Below are 22,378 nucleotides of genomic sequence, written 5' to 3'. Positions count from 1 at the left end.
CCCCCCCCCCCCCCCCCCCCCCCCCGCCCCCGACTAGCTCTGTACTGTCCTCACTTCTGGGGGTGCGCTCTTCAATTGCTGCCTGTAGGCAGGAAGAAAGCAGCAGCACCGCGTACCGAAGTGAGGGCGAGGGATAAGAACGATAGGCATTCTTGATGGTGGGTGTAGCAGTGGTCGAGGGTGTTAGGTCCTCTGGTGCAGCAGGAGACATGTGGTGGAAGTTAGGGAGCGATTTCTTTAGGTTTGCCTTATTGAAGTCCCCAGCAATGGTGGTAAATGCCTCGGGGTAAGACGTCTGGTGTTTGTTGACCACAGCGTGCAGCTCCTCCAGTGCCAGACGGTCGTCTGCCTGGGGTGGGATGTAGACCGTGGTCAGGATGATGGAGGTGAATTCCCTGGGAAGTAGAAGGGTAGAAGTTTATTGTTGTCACGTGTGTCGAGGTACAGTGAAAAGCTTTGGTTTACATGCCATCCAGTCAAAGTAAAGACCATAATATGGATTACAATCAAGCCGTCCACCGCGCACAAGTAAAGGGTAAAGAGTACAACGTTTAGTGCAAGATAAAGTCTGACCCCAACATGGAAATCTTTCTGTCATCGACATCAGGTCTAAAACTTGAAACCCCACATCCAACATTCTGTGGAGGGACTACAATGGTTGGAGAAGGTTCTTAACCAGTATTTTCTGAGGGGTAATTAGGATGGGAACTAAACGCTGGTCATCTCAGTGACAATCTAATCCTAAACACTAATTTCTTGCATTCAGTCTTTGCTAAAATACAGGACAGCTGATCATGTAAACTAACATACATTGGTGCTCTTGTTTATAAACAGCTGCCTTGGTGCAAAGCAGCATTTCATCCAGAGTATTTGTCCACAGAGACAGTCAGCGTCTACACTGACGCATGGCAGCAACACATAGAAACATAGAAACATAGAAATTAGGTGCAGGAGTGAGCCATTCGGCCCTTCGAGCCTGCACCACCATTCAATATGATCATGGCTGATCATCCAACTCAGTATCCTGTACCTGCCTTCTCTCCATACCCCCTGATCCCTTTAGCCACAAGGGCCACATCTAACTCCCTCTTAAATATAGCCAATGAACCGGCCTCAACTACCTTCTGTGGCAGAGAATTCCAGAGATTCACCACTCTCTCTGTGTGTGATTGTCACACTGCATTGTCACACACTGCAATTCATTAACGGATATCCAGCAAATAGTTACACAGTTTATTTATAAGTAGGGGTGCCATGAAACGTCTACATAGCGTAGAACTAGTGTGAAGGAGTGATTGATGGTTGGCGTGGACTCGGTGGGCCAAAGGGCCTGTTCTTATGCAGTGTTACTAAACTAAACTAGACTAGACTAAACTAAACTAGACTAAACTAAACTAAACTAAACTAAACTAAACTAGACAAAATAAACCTAAACCTAAACCTAAAACTTGCATGTACTTTCACAATGTTTAAAAAACAATAAGACAAGTACATGGATAGGACAGGTTTAGAGAGACATGGGGGCAAACACAGGCAGGTGGGACTAGTGTAGAAGGGACATGTTGGTCGGGTGGGCAAGTTGGGCTGAGGGGCCTGTTTCAATGCTGCTGCTTCAATGCTCTACAACCCAGGGGCCGCGGAACGTTTTGAAAGTGGGGGGGCTGAGCGATCACCGATCACCGGCCTCGGGGGAGGGGGAGGGAGCGGAGCAACCGAGCAGGGGGAGGGTGCGGGAGGGAGGCACAATGATTATTTTTTGTTGTTGCTCAACCACCAAAAACTGGGGGATAATACAGGCCATCCCCCAACTCAAAAAGTGGGGGATATATCCCCTATCCACCCCTCCTCCCGGGATTGATCCCAGTGCCTTCCGCAGTATAGAAAACTTGACACAAAAAAATGTAAATGTGGCCGTGGTTTTGCCGCGCTCACTGTGCGCTTGTTCTGAGATTCTGGATGGCGGATTTCCTCAGAAGAAGAGAAAAATACGCCTGCGGGCCGGATAATTTCAGGTTATGAAGCATGTCTCGCCAAAAAAGTGGAGGGGCTGCAGCCCCCCCAGCCCCCCCAGCTCCGCGGCCCATGCAACTCCATGACTAAACTAAACTAAGCTGTATCCCAAAGGTGAGGTGGGGTTGCTCAAGGGACAATTCTGTTGAGATGGAACAATGTAAACGGCTGAGAACAGAGTCTAGTTTAATCTCACCGTCCCCTGCGCTTGCTTTACATAAGTTCCTGCTTTGGTAAAAGCTCAGTTTAAAATCCCATTGTTGTTTTCTGTGGCCTCCGCTCCGTCTCTCTGACCTTGTACCCCACTCACTGACAGCAATGCATCCCTGGACCGACCGACGCTCACTTTCTCAACCCATAGCGCCTCTGTTGACAGTTGAGCCTTCAGCTGCCAAGGGTTTGTAGCTCTGCACGCCAGCCTTGAACAATTCACAGGTACACAAAAATGCTGGAGAAACTCAGCGGGTGCAGCAGCATCTATGGAGCAAAGGAAATAGCTAACATTTCGAGCCGAAACCAGAAACGTTGCCTATTTCCTTCGCACCATAGATGCTGCTGCACCCGCTGAGTTTCTCCAGCATTTTTGTGTACCTTCGATTTTCCAGCATCTGCAGTTCCTCCTTGAACAATTCACACCCCAGCTACTCCTGACAAGGCCTGGACTGAAATTCAGTTCGGAAATAGCCCCGCAAAGTGATCGGAGTGCAGTGTTAGGAAAATTATCAGCTTTTAGCTCTTTAGTTTAGGGATACAGCATAAACACTGGCCTACCTTCAGCACACCGAGTCCACACCGACCATAGACCATCCTTTCACACCGAGTCACACCGGCATAGAGGACCATCCTTTCACACCGGCCATAGACCATCCTTTCACACCGGCCATAGACCATCCTTTCACACTAGTTCTTAGTTATCCCAATTTCTCATCCACTCCCTACACACGAGAGGTGATTTACAGATGCCGACTAACCTACATACCCACACGTCCTTGGAGAGTGGCAGGAAACCGGAGCACCAGTAGAAAACCCACGTGGTCACAGGGAAAATGTACAAATTCGTATGGACAGCACCGGCCGCAGTAGCGAACCTGGGTGCCTGGCGCCGTGAGGCAGCAGCTCTACCCGCTGCGCCACTGTGTCTCACGCAAGAACAAGAAGCTGTTGGTTGGTGGTGCGTCAGGGAGCGCGGGATGGTCTCAGTATCAGGGATCAGTCACGTGACGTGAGCGAGCTACAGGAGCATCACAGTTGTTTAATGGATGCCCAGATTTCCTCTTCTGCTGCAAGTCCACCAGAGGAGAGGTGGCCAGCTCGTTGTACACATGTGAAGAACAGCAGTCTGCCTGCGTCTCGTTACAAACCTCCCACACACCTTGGTTTTGACTGACAATGGCAAGTATAATGGGCGAACAATCAGTGACACCAGTTCCAGGGCACAATGGAAGGTGAAATGTCACCTCCCACTGCAGCAATCATTCACACACACACACAATAAAGTTGTCTGAACTAGAAATACAATTCCCTCAGCAAAAAACCAGCATAAAGGCTGTCAGATATATTAAACGTTGCCCGTTATAATAAATTCTACCAATATTAAAATAATTTTTCGTTTTAAATACTATTTATATTTACTTAAAATAATTTACGGTGACAAATTGAGGTTGTATTTAATCAAATCTTTCTTATTTATGGGTTTCTAAAATAGCAGGGTCTATAAATATTAATAGCCACCAATTTGTTACTTTTTTTATCTTTTAATTTTATATTGAATTAACAATGATAATGATTTCTCACATTTCCATTTCATATTTAATGAAGTCAGAGAGTCAATGTTCTTAAAAATAGATAGATTTCTCCTTTTCTTGTGTAGCAATGTTCAGGGCATTAAGAGGTTAACTTTGTGAGCCACTCTACTGAAATGTTTAACCTGCTCTCTCGGTCAAGTAATAGTTGTGCGATTTGTTCAAACGTGTATTTATTAGTTAAACCTTCTCCGTGATAGACCAACAAGGTGCTGGAGTAACTCAGCGGGACAGGCAGCATCTCTGGAGAGAAGGAACGGGTGGTGTTTCGGATCGAGACCCTTCTTCAGGCTGGTTAGGGATGAGTGAACATGAGATATAGATGATGATGAAGCGAGATAAAAAACAAGGAATGAAAGATGTGCAAATAATAAGGATGATAAGGAAACTGGCCATTGTTAGCTGTTTGTGGGGTGAAAACGAGAAGCTGGTGCGTCTCTTGGGTGGGGAGGGATAGAGAGAGGGAATGCCTGGGGCTACCGGAAGTGAGAGAAATCAAACAAATATGACGTTTTGGGTCAGAAACCCTTCTTTAGACTGAAAGATAGAGGGAGGTGAAGAGGGGGGGGTGAGGGGGTGAGGGTGAGGGCTGGAGTTGGAGACCACGGCTGGGTGACAGGTTGAGATGGATAAGAGAGAAAAGGAAGCACGATGGCGCAGCGGTAGAGTTACTGCCTTACAGCGAATGCAGCGCCGGAGTCCCGGGTTCCATCCTGACTACGGGTGCTGTCTGTACGGAGTTTGTACGTTCTCCCCGTAACCTGCATGGTTTTCTTGAGATCTTCAGTTTCCTCCCACACTCCAATGACGTACAGGCATGTAGGCTAATTGGCTTGGTAAATGTAAAACTGGTCCTAGTGTGTGTAGGAAAGTGTTAATATGCGGCGATCGCTAGTCGACGCTGATCCGGTGTATCTCTAAACTAAACTAAAAGAAAGTGGTAAATGAAGCATAGGTGGGGGTTGGGAAGTAGGCTGCTGGTCAACCAAGGAAGGTGACAGCTGGAGGCCGGCAGCAGGCTGGGGTTCGACAGGATTGGGCACCGCTATTAACAACTGGAGCTTGGACTAGACTTGGAAAATATCCCCAAAACCTGGCGCCTATGGCGTAAGGGTTCAGTAGACTATTTAAGAAATTATAAGAAAAACATTTCACAGTGTGTTTGCACTTTGCACACGTGACAATAACGAACCATTGAACCATTGACATTGGACACACAAGAAGGTACAGATGTGGGAATCTGCTAAATTCTGATGATCAGTTAAGGGAGGAATGGTGAGCGGTGGAACCAGTGTGTGGCGATGAGACGAGATGGAGCAGGTTACGTGTGTGGGTTAAGGCTGATGGCTTCTTGGCTCAAGATACAACATCTGGAATGACTAGAGTGCCCTCCATAATGTTGGGACAAAGACCCATCATTTATTTACTTGCCTCTGTACTCCACAATTTGAGATTTGTAATAGAAAGAATCACATGTGGTTAAAGTGCACATTGTCAGGTTTAATAAATTTAGATACATTTTGTTTTACCATATAGAAATGACAGCAGTTTTTATACATAGTCCCCCCATTTCAGGGCACCATAATGCTTGGGACACAGCAACGTCATGTAAATGAAGTGTTTCGTATTTTTGATGTGGAGATTGACAGATTCCATAGATGTTGCTGGATCTGTTGGTCATTTCCCACTCTCCCTGTTTTTATTTTAGATCTCCCGCCCATGTGGCTTTTTACTTTGTAACCGTAGGGTAGCGTCGCGGTAGAGCTACTGCCTTCCTGCGTCAGAGACCCGGGTTCAATCCAGACTACGGGTGCTGTCTCCTGTTTCCTCCCACACTCCAAGGACCTACAGGCTTGTGGTTAATTGGCTTGGTATAATTGTAATTGTCCCTAGTACGTGTGCGATAGTGTTAGTGTGCAGGGATCGCTGGTCGGTGCGGATTCGGTGGACCGAAGGGCCTGTTCCCTAAACGAAACAACCGTTGGCACTTTTGGCAATCGCTCTGCTCCTCTGACCCTTCTGCAAACAAACAGTTCCATGCTGCCTGACCCGCTGAGTTACTCCAGCTCTTGGTCTATCTTCTTTTCCTTCTGACCAAGCCTTGTGTAACTTTGAACAACTCATCAAATCACCTCTCAACCGTTCTGAAGAAATAATCTGAGCGTTTCCATTTCATCATGTAATGTCGATACATCTCCTAGGCCTGATCAGATATCTCCATGGACAGTGTGGGAAGCTGGTGAGGAAATTACAGGAGCCCTGGCTGTGATACATGGATCATAAAATAAAATTATTTTGTATCGTATTAGAGTCGGGTGTGATGCTGGACAACTGGAGGGTGGCTAATGTTGCGCCTCTATTTCACAAGTTACTGCAGAGAATTCCAAGGGACAGGATATATATGCATCTGCATAGACAAGGGCTGATTAAGGATAGACAGCATTGGTTTTGTACATGTTAGATCGTGTCCCACAAATTTGTTGGAGTTTTTTGAAGAAGTAACCTAGAAGGCTGGTGAGGGCAAAACTGTACACATTGTCTATATGGACTTCAGCAAGACATTTGACAGGTTCAGGAATAGCTACTTCCCCACAGCCATCAGGCTATTAAACCTGGCTCGGCCAAAACTCTGAACATTAATAACCCATTATTGTTATTTGCACTTTATCAGTATATTTATTCATGTGTTTATAGTCAATGCCTAGTATGTTCTGTGTGCTGAAGCAAAGCAAGAATTTATTGTCCTATCAGGGACACATGACAATAAACTTGAACTTGAGCTTGAACTTGAACATGACAAAGTACCACATGCTAGGCTGTTTTGGAAAATTAGATCGCATGGGATCCAGGGAGAGCTGGCTGACTGGATAGAGAATTTGCTTCATGGAGTGAGGGTGGAAGATTGTTTTCAGACTGGAGGTCTGTGATTAGTGCTGTGCCTCAGACATCGGTGCTGGGCCCACTGATGTTTGTAGTTATATCAATTATTGGACGAGAATGTAGAAGATATGATTAATAAGTTTGCAGATAAGTTTTAGTTTTAGAGATACAGTGGCCCTTCAGCCCACCAAGTCGGCACCAACCAGCGATCCCCGCGCATTAACACGATCCTACACACACGAGGGACAATTCACAATTATACCAAGCCAATTAGCCTACAAACCTGTACGTCTTTGGAGTGTGGGAGGAAACTGGAGATCCTGGAGAAAACCCACGCAGGTCACGGGGAGAACGTACAAACTCCGTACAGACAAGCACCCGTTGCCAGGATTGTACCCGAGTCTCTGGCGCTGTGAGGCAGCAACTCTACTGCTGGGCCACCATGCCGTGATGACACTGAAGTAGGTGGTATCGTAGACAGTGAAGATGGTTATCCAAAATTGCAGCAGGATCTTAATCTGTTGGGCAAGTGGGTTGTAGAATGGTTAATGCAGAAAAATGCAATGTGTTACATTTTGAGTAGTCGAACCAGGCAAGACATCACGGTGAATAGCAGGGCCCTGGGGAGTGTTGTAGAGCAGAGGGGTCAAGCAGTGCAGGTACATAGTTCCCTGAACGTGGCATCACCGGTAGATAGGGTGGCCAGTCTGAAGAAGGGTCTCGACCCGAAACGTCACCCATTCCATCTCTGCAGAGATGCTGCCTGTCCCGCTGAGTTACTCCAGCATTTTGTGTCTGTCTACCTGTGGTCAAGAAGGCTTTTGGTACATTGGCCTTTGTCAGTCAGGGTATTGAATGTAGAAGGTACACAAAATTGCTGGGGAACTCAGCGGGTGCAGCAGCATCTATGGAGCGAAGGAAATAGGCGACGTTTCGGGCCGAAACCCTTCTTCAGACTGATGGGGGGTGGGGGGGGGAAAGAAAGAAGGAAAGGGGAGGAGGAGGAGGAGCCCGAGGGCGGGCGGATGGGAGGGTGGGAGGAGACAGCTAGAGGGGTAAGGAAGGGAGGAGACAGCAAGGGCTAGCCAAATTGGGAGAATTCAATGTAATGCCATAAGGACGCAAGGTCCCCAGACGGAATATGAGGTGCTGTTCCTCCAATTTCCGCTGTTGCTCACTCTGGCAATGGAGGAGACCCAGGACAGAGAGGTCGGATTGGGAATGGGAGGGGGAGTTGAAGTGCTGAGCCACCGGGAGGTCAAGTAGGTTATTGCGGACTGAGCGGAGGTGTTCGGCGAAACGATCGCCCAACCTACGCTTGGTCTCACCGATGTAAATCAGCTGACATCTAGAGCAGCGGATGCAGTAGATGAGGTTGGAGGAGATACAGGTGACCTTTGTCGCACTTGGAACGACTAGATGAATGTAGAAGTTGGATGATATGTCACCATTGTGCAAGATGTTGGAGAGACCACATTTGGGGTATTGTGTTTTGGTCACCCTGCCACGGGTCACCCTGCCACCCTGCCATTAAGCTGGAAAGAGTGCAGAGAAGGTTTACGAGGATGTTGTCAGCATTCGAGGGCCTGAGCCTATAGGAAGAGGCAGGTACCATAACAAAATGTGAAAGATACTTGGACAGGCACGTGGGTAGGAAAGGCCTAGAGTGATATGGATCAAATGTGGGCGTGGGGGCCGGCGTAGATGGGACATCTTGGTAGCATGGACAAGTTGGGCCTGTTTCCGTGCTGTTTGACTCTATGACTCTACTTGAAATCTCTAACCTTGGAGAATATCTTGCTACTTCCTTTCTACATCTGCTTCACACCCAGCGCAATGGCTTGGATTAGATACGGTGTTCTGTTGGCCAGTGAGAATTGGATGTACCCTCCTTGCTTTTGTACTCCAGACCTCTATCAACGAAGATTTAGTAATTGTTTAGTTTAATTTAGAGATACAGTGTAGAAACAGGCCCTTCGAACCATCGTGTCCAGGCCGACCATGACCATCTGTACAGAAGCCAATTAACCCACAAATCTGCACGTCTTTGGGATGTGGGAGAAAACCGGAGCATCCGGAGAAAACCCACGCGGTCCCGGGGAGAACGTACAAACTCCGTACAGACAGCTCCGGTGATTAGGATCGAACCAGGGTCTCTGGTGCTGTGATGCAGCAACTCTACCGCTGCGCCACCGTGCCATTGATCTTTGATCACAATCAGCCTCACAGATTTACGCACATACAGTATAGCAGCAACATTTCTTTGCCCCTGCACTGTATCTCTAAACTAAACTAAACTAAACTAAACTAAACTAAACTAAACTAAACTAAACTAAACTAAACTAAACTAAACTAAACTAAACTAAACTAACTAACTAAACTAAACTAAACTAAACTAAACTAAACACCATTCACCATGAACATGACTGATCTGCCTCAGGACTCGTCTCTTTTGCGTTTCTCCGTAGCCCTCAATTCTCTCATTCTTCAAAAATGTATCACTTCCTTTTTAAATATCCCAATAATACCGTTGTGAATTCTCCAGTCTCTGTGAGTTCCCACACACCTAAAGTTTAAATGTCCGCGCTGTAACTTTATAAATATGTCTCCTTGTTGGAGATTTCCCCATGACTGGAAACATCATATCATCTACCCTGCTTCGCCTCTATGGACTTTGTAAGTTTCATATGTTTCATGTGCTTTATCCATGCTGCTGTTACACTTTAATTCCAAGGACATTGATAGCATGGTCAGTTTATTCTGTGGCACAGTGGTGCTGCAGCACAGTTGCTGCCAATGGCAGAGTCCAGGGTTCGATCCTGACTACGGGTGTTGTCTGTATGGAGTTTGTACCTTCTCCTTGTGACCGTGTGGGTTTTATCTGGGTGCTCCAGTTCCCTTCCACACTCCAAAGACGTTCAGGTTTGTAAGTTAATTGGCTTCGGTAAAATTATAAAAATTGTCCTTAGTGTGTAAGATAGTGCTAGTGTGATCCCTGGTCGGCACGGATTCGTTGGGCCGAAGGGCCTGTTTCCGCGCTGTATATCTGAAATCTAAATGTCTAAATCCCTTTTGAAAATCCACATGCACGTCAACCACTCTGTGCTATATCAGAAAACTCAAGTAAGTCTGCCTTTAAAAACCCTTCATACCTTTTCTTTATTAATTCACATTTACCCAAATTTTTTTCCACAATTATTATTTCTGGCCACTTCCCCACCACTGGTTTAAGGGACTGTGGTTTCAAGGTTTATTTTTTTGTTCAATTCTACAATAATGTTTACCAGCATCACCAAGAGATTGACGAACCGCCAGCCGCCTGCCACTGTTGCGGGCTGGAAGATTCTGTGTTCCACGTGTACATGGAGTGCGTGAGGTTGCAGCCACTGTTCCATTATCTACAGGGACTGCTCCTTGCCTTCTGGCTGCACTTCACACCCACCATCCTCATCTTTTGACACCCTGTGCATCGGGGAGAGGGTTGGGCTGAGGATGTCCTGGTTGGGTTGCTCCTAGTCCTGGCCACGCTGGCCATCCGCGAGTCCACGGCGCCAAGCAGAAGAGGGCTCTGCCCGAGCCGGCTGCCAGCCCCTTTTCTGGGGTTGCGTCCGCGCCCGGTTGGTGCCCGAGAGGGACTATGCGCTGTCCACGGGCGCCCTGAGGATTTCCGGGACCGCTGGGCACCGCGGGGGGCGGAATGCATCCTTAATAAGGATGGTGATATAGTTGTATAATAGTTTATTTTGTACATTTGTGGTGGTGGGAATAATTTAGTATTGTACAGATTATTGTAAATAGGTGAATAAATTATTTTTTGTTAAAAAAGGGATTCAAGAAAAATTGCAAGGTTCTAACCAGGACGTGAGCAGTTTTAACCTTGCTGTGTTCATTGTAATGTTCCTAGATTTCACAGAGTTGGTAAGTTGTTTATCCTGAGTGCTGCCAGCATTTCTCTTTATCAATATTCAGTATACTTTCTAATTCAAAAGCTTTCTCTTACACTGTATCTTTGGCAGCGTCTTTGTCCTTGGTAACGACGGATGAAACATAGTCATACTCTCTCCCTTCATGCATAGATCACTCATATTCTTTCAGCCCCATTCATCTTCATGATACCTGCTTATTATTCATACGTTTCTGGAGAATATTGTGAATTACTATTATATTATCAGCCGGTCTACTTCCTTATAGTCTCTTTACCTTCATTATTTATTCATTCACACCCGCTCCAATCTCTCAACGTACCATGATTCTCACTCATGCCTTCCGGATAGGCCGCTGGACGCCCTGCAGCAGCCTGGGGCTCCATTAGATTGGCCACAGGGCCTGTTACTGCCCTGTACCACTCAACCCAGCTCAACCCAGCTCAACTCAACACAATACAACACAACACAACACCAACATGGCTGATCTGCCTCAGGACTCGTCTCTTCTTTGCTGTTTCCTCCCCGTCACCCACAATTCTCTCATCCTTCAAAAATGTATTACTTCCTTCGTTTTTGACTGAAGGTCATTTTCCGCTTCAAGAGGACGAGCGCGTGGATCGGACGCGGCCTGCAGCGGCGCGGGACGATGGAGCAGCGGTGGAGACACCCACAACATCGCCAGGCCAGGCCGACCCTGCAACTCCCATCCTATGTTGGCGCAAGGACAACGGGCGCTAACATTTTTAACGAAGTGTTTGGTTGGCCGACAAAGTTTGATGAGCTGAGGAAGAGACACAGCAGCCAATAAAAGGAAGTGAAGGTTTAGCAGTGCGGCCTATTGGGAGTGACCATGTTGAGGCTCAGTACAAAACTCAGACTTTGGTTCAAGGGGCTTCGGAAGGAAGGTATGAGGAAATGGTAACGGCAAGTAAGGTACGGTCTGGTTTCCTGTGTAATTCTTCCTATGTGTTTGGTGTCTCAGAGGTGGTAGATATGATAGTGGAATGAAACTCCTGCATGATGTTGGAAGTCAGGGGGATTTTCAGTGCCGCTGAGGACTTCACCTGCAGTAAGTGTGCTCAGCGGCAGCTCCTTACGGACTGCGTTAAGGAATTAAGGTGGATGACCTCAGGAGTGTGATAGATAGGAGTTACAGTGAGGTCATCACGTCTACAGTACAGGCAGGAAGAAGATGGGTGAACACCAGGAAAGGGAGGAGGCAGAGAGGACAGGAATCCCCTGGGCGGTTCCCCTCCACATTGGGTATATTCCTTTTGATGCTATTGTGGGGAAGGACTGGTCAGGGGAGAGCAACATCAGCAGGTCTAGCCTGGCTCTAAGGCACAGCCGGGAAGGGAAAAGTCAGACTGAGCCATATAGTGATAGGTGTGTCATTATTTAGAGGCACAGACAGGAGGTTGTGTGGAAGCAATCGAGACTCCAGGATGCTGTGTTGCCTCCCTGGTGTCAGGGTTCAGGATGTGTCGGTGCAGTTGCAAAACATTCTCAAGGGGGAGGGGGAGCAGCCGGAAGTCATTGTGCACATCGGCACAAACGGCATAGATAGGAAAAGGGATAAGGTCCTGCAAAGTAAATGTAGGGAGGTAGACAGAAGACCCTGAGGGGGGTAATCTCTGGATTATTCTTGGTGCCACGTACCAGTGAGGGTAGGAACAGGTAGATAGGACAGTGAATGTGTGGCTCTGGAGTTGGTGCAGGGAACAGCGATTTAGAATTTGTTTAGGCCATTGGGATCTCTTCTGTGGCCGAGGTGACCTGTACAAGATGGATGGGTTGCATTTGAACTGGAGAAGGGCCAATATCCTGGCAGGGAGGTTGACTAGTGCTGGTTGGGTGGGTTCAAACGAGAAAGGCTGGGAGCTGAGAACCAAAGGAGGTCAGAAATTGGAAGGAGTGATGGGAGGGTAGAGGTGAGGACCAGTAAGTGTCTAAGGAAGGACGGCAGAGAGAAGTGAAGGAATATGGTGATACTGATGGGCTGAAGTGAGTTTATTTCAATGCATGGAGTTTTGTGGAGGCAGCAGTGGAATTTGGAGTCTGGATCAGTGCTTGAAACTATGATGTTGTGGCCATTGGGGAAACGTGGTTGTGAGAGGAACAAGACCAGGGGCTTGATGTTTCTGATGTGGAGGGAGTCGGAAGAGATGGAGGAGTTGTGTTGCTGATCAGGGAATCTGTCTTGCCGCTCTCAGAGAGGACATACTGGAGGGTTCGAATGTTGAGGCGATATGGGCAGATATTAGAAATATGAAAGGGGCAAGCACTCTAATGGAGTCGTACTATAGCCCCCCCCCCAAATAACAAGCAGGATATGGAGAAACAAATGCGTAGACAAATTTCTGAAAGATATCAAAGAAACAGGGTTGTGTTGGTGGGCGACTTTAACTTCTCCAACATTGACTGGGACTGGCTCAGAGCTAAAGGCTTAGACGGGACCGATTCTGCGAGGAGTATCCAAGACGGTTTCTTGAAAGAGTATGTGGATAGTCCAACCCGAGAACGGAACATATTGGAAGTTTTGTTAGGAAATGAGCATGGCCAGGTGACTGGTGTTTCAGTGGGTGATGATCATAATGTCTGAAGAAGGGTCTCGACCCGAAACGTCACCCATTCCTTCTCTCCAGAGATGCTGCCTGTCCCGCTGAATTACTCCAGCTTTTTGTGCCTAGCTTCGATTAAAACCAGCATTTACAGTTCCTTCTCACACATTTCGTAAGTTTAAACATTGTTTTGGATCGGAAGAAGGCTGGACCTTGCAGGAAAGGTACGAAACTGAAGTGAGGCCAACTACAACTTTGTTAGGCTGGAACTCGGTATGAAAGAATTAATGACTTTGTGGGCAGGTATGCAGATAATACAAGGATAGGTGGAGGTGCAGGGAATGTTGAGGAAGCAGGGAGGCTGCAGGTGGTCTTGGACAGGATGGAAGAATGGGCAAAGAAGTGGCAGATGGAATTCAACATAGAAAAGTTTACAGTCATGCTTTGGTAGAAGGAATAAGGACATTGACTACTTTCTAAATGGGGATAGGAATCGGAAATCAGAGGTGCAAAGGGACTTGGGAGTGCAGGATTCCCAAAAGGTTACTTTGTATGTTGAGTTAGGGGTAAGGGAAGCAAATGTAATGTTACTATTCATTACCAGGGGACCGGAATATAAAAGCAACAATGCAATGCTGAGGCTGGTGAGGCCACATTGACAAAATTGTGAGCAGTTTTTGATCCCATATCTGAGGAAGCTTTCCTCAGTGCTATCTGTGCTAGCTTTGGAGAGGGTGAACCCGAAGCTGATTGGGTTAATGAATGAGGAGGTTTGTAGGTTCTGGACCTGTATTTGCTGGAGTTTAAAAGGATGAGGGGGATCTCATTAAAACCTACCAGATAAAGAAAGGCTTAGCGAGGATGTTTCCAGGAATGGCATAATCTAGAACCAGAGGGCACAGCCTCAGAATGAAAAGATGTACCTTCCAAATGGAGATGAGGAGGAATTTATTTAGCTAGAGGGTGGTGAATCTGTGTAGTCCATTGCCATAGACATTGGGTATTTCTAAGGCAGAGATTGATAGCTTCCTGATTAGGAACGGCATCAAAGGTTATTGGGAGAAGGCAGGAGAATGGGGTTGAGTGGGAAAGATCAGACATGATTGAATGGCGGAGCAGACTCGTAGGGCTGAATGGCCTAATTCTGCTCCTGTGAATTATGGTCTTACGGTTAACACTTCAGAATTAGAAGGATACAAGATGGCGTCGGAAACCTGGCGACTCTGATATACTGCCTCAATGTAATCTACCATTTTTACACTCTAGTCTCATGTATAGTGAGATTAATACTGAACTGTATGCAAAAGAAAAGCCTTTCACTGTCCCTAGGAACACGTGAGAATTAAGTACCATTGAAGCAGATGATATTTCTCACACTACATCTTTCTCCGCTTGCCTTCCCTCTATAGGATCACACGGAGACTGTGCCCAAACCACCATCTCGTGAAAGGTCACGCCTGCTTCAGTTACAGCTGTGTCTGACCTCACACGATTACTCCTTTTCAAAAGTTATGATCAGACTTCCTGAAACAAAAGTCCCCATAGACAGTGTTCCACTATAGGGTGGGAGCGATAAAGTGGATTCAGATAATAATTGCCCAAGTCTTTTCTGGAGAACCCTCTTTATTCACATACTCCATCTTTCCAACATTTTCCATAATTCATTTCACTATATTCTTTGCATTATTAATATTAAATCCATTGCTCAGGATTATTGGTTCCCAATAATTTTGGATATATGGATCTTAAGGAGAAAGATGGCTGAACTTTATTGCCTTCCATCACAGCGAGGAATGTTGATTCCACTGTGGTGGATGTTTACGTCAAACTTTATTTTATGTGCTGTGTGTATGTTTGCTTTTTACTTAGTAGGGCTATATGGTAACTCAAATGTCACTGTACCTTAATTGGTGCATGTGACAATTAAATTGAATCTTGAATCTTAAATCTTAATCATATGGTTTCTCTCGTTGATTCCTAAAGAGTACTCCCCCGTTCTAACAATATTCTCCTTAATGAATACTGTCATAAAATGTCCTTTCTTACCAAGCCCCTGTCCCATTTAGGAGACCTAAACAGCAACCTCTGGTGACCTTGCCCGCCACCCAAGGTTTCCACAAAGTCACTGGAGGTTGTGGTCACTCTCCCTAATGGTTAAATGTGGTCCCCACGTGGTCGAGGCTTCATCTAGGTTGCTGCTATTTTTTCATCATGATTAAAGCCGGCCTCGACTAAAAATAGGTTGCCGTTTTTAAAATCAAAAATTTTTTAGTAGCAGGTCTAGTCGAAGCCGGTTTTCTTCATAGTCGAGGAAGGTTTTCAACATATGCGTGGGAGGTGGTAGGAGGTTGCAGGTCACCTCGATCTTGATTTTTTTTTGGTTGGCGGGCGAGGTCACCAGAGGTTGCTGTTTAGGTCTCCTAAGTGGGACAGGGGCTTACGTGTCTTTCCTGAACACTTTACACCAAGGGATATTAATGATCTTATTGCAGCAACGTCAGATTTCCATGTGGATATTTGTAGCTGAATCACACAAATATCATTTACCACACTTCATATATTTACACACGATCTTATGTGGCACGGTGGCGCAGCAGTAGTTGCTGCCTCACAGCGCCAGAGACCCGGGTTCGATCCTGACCATGGGTGTTGTCTGTACGGAGTTTGTACATGATCGCGTGGGATTTCTCCGGGTGCTCCGGTTTCCTCCCACATTCCAAAGACGTGCAGGATTGTAGGTTAATTGGCTTCTGTAAATGATTCCTAGTGTGTAGGATGGAACTGGTGTGTGGGTGTGATTGCTGGTTGGTGTGGACTCGATGTGTCAAAGGGCCTGTTTCCATAATAATCATCATCATAATCATTCTTTATTAGCCAAGTATGTTTTGCAACAAACGAGCAATTTGATTTGCCATAGTCATACCAATAAAAAACAACAAAACACACCAAATATATTTTAACATGAAGGTCCACCACAGTGACTCCTCCACATTCCTCACTGTGATGGATGCCCTCTCTTCCCTTCTTTGTTCTCTTGCAGTCGGGGGCCTCGAACCTTCCGTTGATGGGATGATCTTGACTCCGTAACTCCTCCACACTGTATCTCTAAACTAAACTAAAACTAAACTAAACTTAGTACAGGTATTTCCTCATTAGTCTAATCCTATCCAATGCAAGATCTTTCTTTCTCCTTTCCCTGTAGATCAAAGGGTTTGTTAGTTTTAGGATCTTGTACCACACTTTGGAAGATGAATAATTTGATGGAAGTCTAATGGCAATCTGTTTTCCTCATTTCCACCCTGCATCAAGGCTCTGTTTTAACTTTCATCTGCGTAAAGAAAGCACTGTCTCCAGGAGCGACAACGCGAGCCGCAACAACATCCACGTCAACCGGGACTGTGCGGTGGGTGAAAAAGGGCTGTCTGGTGCACATTGTGAGCTGGGTGTGGAGTCGGAAGCCGGGCTATAAGCAGTCGGCAGGTCTGTCCACTACAACCAAAACCCATTATATGTGGTCCATTAAGACGCAGGTTTACTGTACGGTTCCATGTTTGTGAATTCCTCAACTGGCTTGTAACTATGTTGTCAGGAGTGACAACATTGCTCACCAGTGCTGTTCCCCTGTCACCCTCCCTCCCCCCTCCCCCACCTCACTGCATTCCCCGACATGTTGTCAAATATATCTATGTTATATTTATCACCCAGGGTTAATAACTTTCAAACCAGTGATATTTTTACCCAATCGAATGCCTTCATAATTTTAAAGATCTTTGACAGCTTAGATTTTATGACAGCAAACTATGAATCTACACAAGTGTTTCACCACTTCCCTGCTTTTGAATCTGTTCCTATATAAACAAACCCTACTGCCCACTTTTTGCAACTTTTTGTGTTATTATAGGCAAAACATTTATTTAATGAATGGGTCAGTATTCTTGAATGCCTTTGTGTTTCTATCTTATTTACATTTTAATTTATGCATAGTTTATCTTCTTATTTCTCCTATCAATATGCAACAGTTCACATTTAGGCTTTAGAGATACAGCGTGGAAACAGGCCCTGCAAGTCCGCGCCGACCCCTTACACCAACACTATCCTACACACAGTTTACAATTTTACTGGAACCAATTAATGTACAGACCTGTACATCTTTGCAGTGTGTGAGATTCTGGATAAAACCCACGCGGTCACGGGGAGAACGCACAAACTCCGTACAGACAGCACCCGTAGTCAGGATCAAACCTGGGTCTCTGGCGCTGTGAGGCAGCAACTCTACTGCTGAGCTGCTGTGCTGCCCCGTTGAAATTATTTTGGCTATTCTTGAGTTTGATTAGGTGATGCAAGGTTGGTTTGTTGTTAACTATATCCCACCATTTGCTCTCGTGTGCAAAATGTCATGCTTTCAATCCCTGAGTCCCCCTGTGAATGGTGAATAGTATTGATCCAAGCGAGAATCCCAGTGGAATATCACTCCTCGCTCTTCACCAGTAATGAAACACAATGGTGTGCCGATCAATCTTAACCAAGTCTCAAACCACTTACTCAGGAGAGCAGGTGCAGCGCACATGAGGACATTGCGTTTGAAGGTTACCAGGACTTGAAATTCATAAGGTTCTCTTTGTTAAAAATACAACATTTGCTTGTAGCAGATGGGATGACTGTAAAATAGCCATTTTACTTCGGAGTCACGTGAGTGACTACGTTAAGAACCCCGCCACGACGCATGCGTGTCATATCGCTTTCACGCTTGCGAAACGACAGGCGGAGTGGAGCGTCCCCCGCAGCGGTAAGTTTGAAACCGCGACCTGCAGGTAAGTGATTTACTCTGCGGTAGTTTTTGTTCCCACGCTGTTTTTACACGGGGGGGGAAGCTGGACAAAATAGTGTCCACAAGTGCTGCGAGTAAAGCTGGCTGGGGAGGACCGCGAAGTTGCGGGATCAGCTGTGCCGACTTTTGGTCCCGCGCCGGCCAGAACACCACGACCGGGCGGGAGACTATTCAAATGGGGCCGTCGACTTTTTGGACAAGTCGAAAACGGCAGGAGACGGGGTGAAACGACGTTCCCTCGTAGCGACAATTTTAACTTGGACCTGCAGGTAAGAGCTGCGGTCTTTTTTGTGTTTTTACCATGCTAATTACAGGTGGAGAAACCAACGGGCTGCGACAAAGCTGGTGGGCTAGATGGGATCAGCTGTGCCCGATGTCGCCTCCGCACCGGCCAGATCCACTCCACGGCAGTAAGGACAAAGCTGGTGAGGGAGGACCGCGGAGCAGCGAGCAGCCAGCAACAGCCAGCGGCACTCGGATCACCGATAGTGGGATCAGCTGTGCCCGATGTCGCCTCCGCACCGGCGAGATCCACGCAGCCGGGCGGAAAGGCTAGACACAAAAACAAACAAGGTCGTGGACTCAGAGGAGTCCGACTTTGAACAACCGCAGGCGGCCAGCGACCGAGAGCGCTGGAGCCGGATGGAGCGGTGTGTGGAGCATTTGCTCCAATGTGACGGACTCCGGGAGATGGAGTCGGGTCACTGTGGGCCCTATGATAAACCCACAGCAGACCTCTTGAAGGGCTGCACAGTGCTTCTACCTCATCAGAGGGGAGCACTGCGGGTCAGTTCTGGGCTGACCTGGAAGAGGGGTCCGCAGAAGGAAAGACAAGTGTGCAAGGGGTGCAGGAACAAGAGAACCTACATGAGTCTTTTTAGGCCATGGCCCAGGCCGGCCTTCTTGGAAGATGCGGGGACCTCCAACGCCAACCAAACCGAAAATCCAGACACCAGCGCAACAACAGCAGCGAAGAACCTACAAAAAGAAGTAAACCTGCCACTGGTAACTATGGAGGTAGGTGGGTCTGGTTCCCTACAAAATACAGGGAGCATGGAGGTTGGGGGGAGACTACACTCTTTTCTGAATGCATGGAGCATGTTAACAACCGATACTTACATCTTAAGCAGTATCCAGGGATATACAATAGAGTTCATACACAAGTACAGCCCTCCAGTTCAACATATACCGAACCGAATGTTCGTGCCTTCTGATAAAGAAAAATCAAAAGCGCAAGCTGAACTGGAGCGGCTTTACATAAAAGGTGTAATTGAGAAAACTCAACACGAACCATTAGAATTCGTGTCCAATATATTTATCAAAAACAAAAAAGATGGTGGTTGTCGCATCACCATAGATCTGACAAAATGGATACCTTTGTTACTGCTAAGCAATTAATTTCCAAAGGTTACTTCATGGCCAGCATCGATTTAAAAGATGCTTACTATTCAGTGCCTATACGAGGTGACCACAGATGTTACTTAAAATTCAACTGGATGGGCAACTCTGACAGTATAAAGCACTGCCAAATGGATCATCAGCCCCAGGCTGTTCACAAAAATTTTGAAACCAGCCCTAGCGTTTCTACGGAAACGTAAACACATGGTCATGGCATATTTAGATGACATACTCATTGTGGGCAAAACTTTGGAATTGGCCAAACAAACTGTGACAGCCACAAAACAGTTATTTGAAAAACTGGGATTTATTATCCATCCAGTTAAATCTAAACTAACGCCTTCCACTACTATGGACTATTTGGAGGTTTCACTATTGACTCAGTTCACATGTCGGTGACTCTGCCTAGAGAAGGCTAGAGATTTAATAGAGGCTTGCATAACCTCATTGACATCAGCAAACCATCCATCAGATTGGTAGCAAAAGTAATTGGCAAATGGTGGCTGCCTTTACAGCCACACAATTTAGACCTCTACATTACCAAAACTTACAGAGAGCAAAAATACAAGCACTCTAAATTAATGCAGGTCACTTTGACAGACCTATGAAACTACCAATCAAGCTAAAATGGAATAAAATGGTGGATAGATAACATCTGGCTTTGTTCCAATCCAATCATTGTCAGTAACCCTTCCATGGTACTACAAACTGATGCCAGTGCACTTGGGTGGGGAGCCACCAATACCATCACCAGCTGTGGAGGTAGATGGACTGCTCAGGAGGCATCATTACTACTCACACTGGGCATAAACTACCTGGAAATGTTGGGTGCATTCCATGGCCTAAAGTCATATTGTACTGGATCATACCACCAGCATGTTAGACTACAGATAGACAATACCACCGTGGTAGCATACATTAACCACATGGGTGGAAACAAATCAACATCATGTGACAATCTGGCTAATACAATTTGGCAATGGTGTATCCAGAGAGATATTTGGATATCAGCCACTTACCTACCAGGAAGATTGGTAGTACCCGATTGGCCTACTCAACCATGGTTCCCTGTGGTATTAAACATGGTATTAGAACCATGTATCACCATCCCACATAGACCAGATTTATTGCTACATCCCGTAACAAGGGATAGCCACCCATGCCATAAACATTTGAACTTATTAATTTGTAGAGTTTTAAAAACACCTCTACTACAACTGGGACTGACGGACCGAACAGTGAACATGATCTTGGCGGCCCAAAGACAGTCAACCAATAAACAGTATCTGGTCTATATCAGGAAGTGGGCGATGCACTGCCATAAAAACAACATCACCTACAGAGACATGAACATCCCGTCTGTTCTGGAATATCTGGCAGGCCACCACTATGATGAGGGGCTCAGTTACAGTGCCATCAACTGTGCCAGAAGTGCCCTATCGACTTACCTATGGCAGGGGACAGAGCGTTACTCTGTTGGGACTCACCCACTGGTAACAAAACTTATGAGGGGAATTTTTAATACTAATCCCCCAAGAACCAGGTACTCCCAAATATGGGATGTAAGTATTATCCTGAAGATGCTCAGGAATTGGTCTCCAGCAACAGCTCTGTCCCTACACAGACTGACATTAAAAACAGTCATGCTAATGGCATTTGTCACGGCACAGAGGGTACAGTCACTGCATAAACTAAGACTGGACAACATGACTTCCTCAACAGAAAATATTACGTTTCATATCTATGAGTTAGTAAGCAGAACAGACAGGGATCAGCAGGCCTCAATATACAATTTAGGTCATACCCAAACAGATGACCGTCTGTGTATAATAAGACATCTGTCGTTATACATGGAGAAAACGAAAATCCTAAGAGGCAATGAGAAGGCACTTTTTGGTCAGCCACTAGCAACCACACAAAGAGTGACGGTCCAGACCAAAGATCCTATAGCGGAGCAAGATCGATTACTCTCACGCAAACGTGTAGTACGCTCATGGGCGGATTCATGGGCGATTTTATGACTCATTTTAGCAACCTGCCCCCGCCATCTTGTTCCGCCATTTTGCTCCGCCCTCTTGCTTCCGGCCAAAGATTGGATCCGCAGCGCGGAGAAGGAGTGCGGGGCCCGGGGCAGCGGGGAGAGAGAGTGCGGGGCCCGGGGCAGCGGGGAGAGAGAGTGTGGGGCCCGGGGCAGCGGGGAGAGAGAATCCGGGGCAGCGGGGAGAGGGAGTGCGTGGCCCGGGGCAGCGAGGAGAGAGAGTGCGGGGCCCGGGGCAGCGGGGAGAGAGAGTGCGGGGCAGCGGGGAGAGAGAGTGTGGGGCCTGGGGCAACGGGAGAGGGAGAGGGGCATAGGAGGGGGGAGAGACATTGTAGTGAGGGGGCAGGCGAGGGAGTGCCGGGGGGGATAAGGCCTAGTGTGTGTGAAGCTGCGGGGAGGTTTACAATGTTTCTTATTTACAATGTTTCTTATTTAATGTCCCTTGTCTAGTCTGAAATAAAGTTCATTATTGGATCAGAAGAAATATAATTGTGTGTGTTATATGATTATATACATTTATATAATTTTCATGTATGTGTGTTTATAAACATTTTATTCTTTAACAAGAATTAACAGAATTATGAACTAACAGAATCATGAATCTAACCCTATATCACGCACAAAAAGTTCCGCAATGTCAATCACCCTGCGAGTCGGGTCGGTTCCGGTTACTACAAAATCAACTCAAACACTGCTTGTGAACCATTTAAAAAGAAATGATTTAAAAAACATTAAAAAAGACAATTACCAGAATCAAATGTTATTGTTGACAAGAAGTATGAACTGACAGATTTATGAATCTAACCCACACAAACTTTTGCCCCACAACATTGATTACACTGCTAGTCGGGTCGGGTCAGGTAGGCTCAGGTTACTAAAATGGGCGTGGAAAAATGCCCATGATCCCCTCCATAGCGTACTACACGTCAGTCCAT

This window comes from Amblyraja radiata, chromosome 32 (assembly GCF_010909765.2).
Source record: "Amblyraja radiata isolate CabotCenter1 chromosome 32, sAmbRad1.1.pri, whole genome shotgun sequence".
Lineage (NCBI taxonomy): Eukaryota > Metazoa > Chordata > Chondrichthyes > Rajiformes > Rajidae > Amblyraja > Amblyraja radiata.
Note: the sequence above shows the minus strand (reverse complement) of the source record.